This window comes from Macrobrachium nipponense, chromosome 7, assembly GCF_015104395.2.
Source record: "Macrobrachium nipponense isolate FS-2020 chromosome 7, ASM1510439v2, whole genome shotgun sequence".
Lineage (NCBI taxonomy): Eukaryota > Metazoa > Arthropoda > Malacostraca > Decapoda > Palaemonidae > Macrobrachium > Macrobrachium nipponense.
This window is the reverse complement of record NC_061109.1, coordinates 72837736-72842735: the sequence shown is the minus strand read 5'-3', so window position 1 is coordinate 72842735 and position 5000 is coordinate 72837736.

The window sequence follows — 5000 nt, the reverse complement described above, 5'->3', positions numbered from 1 at the left end:
TCCTTCCTGAAATCTGGTCTTCATATGCATTCATGAGATGCAAAATGAAAATGAAAAGTCATTTCCAGAAAGAGGCCTCTGTACAGAATCGATCATCCGGGGGATTTTTTACAGATGGATGTGATTGAAAAAACGATCATTCAATATTCATTTCCTTTTGCTACTGCCATCACGATAAAGGTAGTCGTTATTCATTTATTTTACAACATTGCAGCTCCTGGAACTCAGATGTGCCGGATATCTGCATCTCCATCTGCAGGACATCCACATAGCTTTTAATATCCGCATCTGTATCCAATCTCCAATTACATTAAAGTAGAAATTATAGATTTTTCGGATATCCGCATCCGCACGCTCTTAGTTTATCCTCATCCATGTAGGCATTAAAGTATACATCAGAGATTCGGTTTTCCGCATCCTTTGAAAACTCGCATACTTTTTGACATCCGTTTCTGAATCCACATCCGCATTTGCGTGAAGTAAATGTCAGAGATGCGGATATTTACCCTCCGTGGAAAATCCGAACAATTTTGACCATCCTCATACATATCCGCATCCATATATGCATTAACGTAAAAAGAAGAGATGCGGATTTTCAGCAGCCTCGGAAAATCCGCATATTTTTTCACATTCGCATCCACTTAAAATTTATAAGTATGACATCCGCTTTCAATCCTGACGTCCGATACCACTGTAGTACAGATGATACATTCAGTGCTTCCTGTCCCCATTAAGATTATCTGTTCGGAATTTGTAGAAATTATTATTATTATTATTATTATTATTATTATTATTATTATTATTATTATTATTATTATTATTATTATTATTTTTATTATTTTTTTTTTGCTCTATCACAGTCCTCCAATTCGACTGGGTGGTATTTATAGTGTGGGGTTCCGGGTTGCATCCTGCCTCCTTAGGAGTCCATCACTTTTCTTACTATGTGTGCCGTCTCTAGGATCACACTCTTCTGCATGAGTCCTGGAGCTACTTCAGCCTCTAGTTTTTCTAGATTCCTTTTCAGGGATCTTGGGATCGTGCCTAGTGCTCCTATGATTATGGGTACGATTTCCACTGGCATATCCCATATCCTTCTTATTTCTATTTTCAGATCTTGATACTTATCCATTTTTTCCCTCTCTTTCTCTTCAACTCTGGTGTCCCATGGTATTGCGACATCAATGAGTGATACTTTCTTCTTGACTTTGTCAATCAACGTCACGTCTGGTCTGTTTGCACGTATCACTCTATCCGTTCTGATACCATAGTCCCAGAGGATCTTTGCCTGATCGTTTTCTATCACTCCTTCAGGTTGGTGCTCGTACCACTTATTACTGCAAGGTAGCTGATGTTTCTTGCACAGGCTCCAGTGGAGGGCTTTTGCCACAGAATCATGCCTCACGCTCTTAGCAATACATATATATATGTATTGTTAATGGATGTTTTTGGTCCAATAAATCCTCAATAATCTCATTTTAATTGCATAATTTGAGCGAGGTATATTTTCATATTAAATCTAAATGTAAATGTCTAAATCATCAATCATTACCGTTTATTATTATTATTATTATTATTATTATTATTATTATTATTATTATTATTATTATTATTATTATTATTCGGATGTGACAGTAGCCCGTCTCCCAAACCTGGTCATATTCACAATTACAGAGAAAAATGGAAGGATTCATTTGTGACGGAAACGACAGACAGACAGACGCGTGATTAGGACCCAGTTTTAACGTGGACTGGAAGTGTCCAAAGTCGGTTATTGGTGGGGAAGAGTCGGTCATGGAAAAGAGCTTTCCTGAATTGTTGATTCCAGATTCAGTACCGATCAAGAATTGTGAATGCATTCCGACCTCATATATATGTATTGTTAATGGATGTTTTTGGTCCAATAAATCCTCAATAATCTCATTTTAATTGCATAATTTGAGCGAGGTATATTTTCATATTAAATCTAAATGTAAATGTCTAAATCATCAATCATTACCGTTTATGGTTTAAAATCAGGCTGTGAAAACTCTGTAACATTCTCATTTTTTTAGACATCCAAAGACATTAAAGAATTTATTTGAATCAGATGTTATTTATTATAGAGACATTATTTCCCCCCATCTTATAAAATCTCTCAATAAAACAAAGAACAAAAAGAAAGGACATAAACAAAATAAGAGTTTAGGTTCAAAATTGATTGGCCAGAACAAATTTTTGAATTTATCTAAATATGAAACACTTTTTTCCCTGTATTTAGAAAGATTTTGAAGGAAAACCTTTGATAAGTTTTGATCTAACCTGTGTAATTTTCATCAAATCCTGGAAAGTTTTGAAGAAATTTCATACATTTTTGTCAAAACTTACACACTTTTCCTACATTGGAAAATTATTGAGTGTCTTGCAAAGGTTTTAATAGAACCAGCCTCTATTTTTGTCCAGTTTTTAAATGAGATAGGCGCACTACTTATAAATTTGGAGTCTGTCCCCCCCCCCCCCCCTTTAGTGAATTTCATATTGGAGGTCTCTTCCTTCATAGCTTAACGTCTCTCTCTCTCTCTCTTCTTCTAGAAAAAAAAAAGAAATAAGCTATCCGGTATGCAAACTAAAGTGTTGCACATCTTTTTAGACTGGTTCTACCCTACAAACCTCATAAATCAGTTTTTCTAGTGAACCAACGTAAGGTGGAACTTTCTAATGAATATCTCATCTTTAAGATTTGTATGAAGAGATTACTTGAGGCTCGAGTTACATTGCGTAAGTTTGAACCCAAAGCCTCAAGTAGATTCTTTTAAAACTTGTTATAGTTACGTCTTATTTTGAATTCTGAATGATAAAGGGAGGAAAATTGTTTAAAATACAATTTTAAAACTCGCAATATTACATATTCACAGCAGTTGTAAGAGAATACAAGTAGACGTTTAAAGATTGAAAATAGAGCCTAAAAATAAGGGCCAATACCATATAAATGTACCCAAAGCATAAAGTGGAAAATATGATGGTTTGAATAATTTGAAGCATCAGTTGAAGGAAGCATGGTTGACCTATTTCTTAACCTGTCAAGATTCCTCGTTATTGTCGCATATCGACTATACATAATTGGGAAGTTTAAAAGTTATAAAGGCTCTCTTAGTGGTAATATTGAGGGGCTGGTAAAGGAAGAAGATAAAGCAAGCTCTATGGGATACGAAAGAGAGAGAGAGAGAGAGAGAGAGAGAGAGAGAGAGAGAGAGAGAGAGAGAGAGAGAGGTCAGTAATTCAAAGAGCAAGCACATTCAGAGATGATAACATTTATTTAACTTTTGTGCATTAGCCTTCACTTGCGGGTTGATGTCACTAATATTCAGCCTTTATAAGCCAGCAAAGTAGACCATAAAAATCCTCTTTATTTACAGATAGACTTTATTTACAACATAATATTACTATTCTTTTGTTACTTGGTTGGCACGTGTAACTACCGAGGCGTACAGTAGTTTCAGTTTGAGTTAATGACTTCGTAATATGAATTCGTTCGAAATTATTTCACTGACCGAAATAGTATTTAAAATCATAATTACATAACCTGTAAATAGTTAAATTACAAAACACAATGAAAAATGGAAGTTATAAAATAGCTTGTTATATTTTCACGTAACTCCAGAATTAGTCAATAGCAGGGAACGTCGTGGCACAGTAGAGGCTGGCATATTGGTCCTTTGTCTTACTGCTTGTTTTCCCATTTATTATTATTATTATTATTATTATTATTATTATTATTATTATTATTATTATTATTATTATTATCAACAGTAGCAGAGTACTAATAGAAGTAATAGTATTATCACTTGTATGACGATATTTATAATTGACTGAAAATAAATTGGTTGATATACATAATCAATTATCTTATTATAATGGGTGTTATGTCTGTCCGTCCGTCTGTCATTCAATCACGGCCAAACGGCTGGTCCGATGGGTATGAAACTTGGCAGGGTTATAGTGAGGACCCCTAAAATGGTTTATAATGGGGTTTCATCCTAGCTCCCCCACCCCTAATTCCGAAGAGGGTGGGGGTGAGAAGGGATTCCCTGAAACAGAGATGGCCTGCCCGTGAAACAGGGCTGGTTATGCCCGTAGACCTAATTACTTTATGAATTTATCATTCCTAATTTCTGTATATATATGTTTGCTAGTATTCTTCAACTCATCACTGACTTCCCCGTAAGTCGAGAATTAACTACTCAGATGTAATGCACGTGAAGAGAGAGAGAGAGAGAGAGAGAGAGAGAGAGAGAGAAATCCTTTACTTACGAAGAATGGTGCCAAAACCGGCTCACTTAATCCCGTTGACATTTTGGGTGTTAACGCTCAAGCACTACAATACCACCCCACCCCCAATGCGGATTCTCCAACCGCCCCCCACCCCACCACTTCTCCAGCCACCACATTCCTCTGCTCCCGGCAGTCCAATATCCAACCTCCAATCTGCAATCGTCTTAGGAGGGCTTTAAAATCCTGTCATAAGATGCCGAAATGGGCTCCGTGAAGGTTTTAAAATGTTTTCTTGAAGGTTTTCACGTCATACTTACTTTAAGAGTTAACTTATTGAAAATCAATTTTTTTTTTTTTTATTTTTCTAGAGTGCCATGAGATAAGTTACCTATTTTTTTCATTTTTACTTCAGGTCTGGCGGAGATCGCTAAAGGAAAGATAGAGAATTGGGGGTTCATCTTGAAGAACTTGTCAAATCGCCTCTCAAAGGAGGGAAGATTATAAGTAAGTCATGATTTCTCATTTATTAATTTTTGTGAGAATCATATATCATCATACTTATGTTTTGTTTCTTTGATTTAATTTCTTGAATTTATAAGAAATAGAACCGAATTAAATACCATATCTGGCGAGGTTACATTTGTAAATCAATAGTTCTACCCTATATGATCTCTGAATGTTTGATTATGTTAATCATAAGTATTTTATTTAGGTCGACGAAGATAGCGATATACTTTATTGACTCTCAA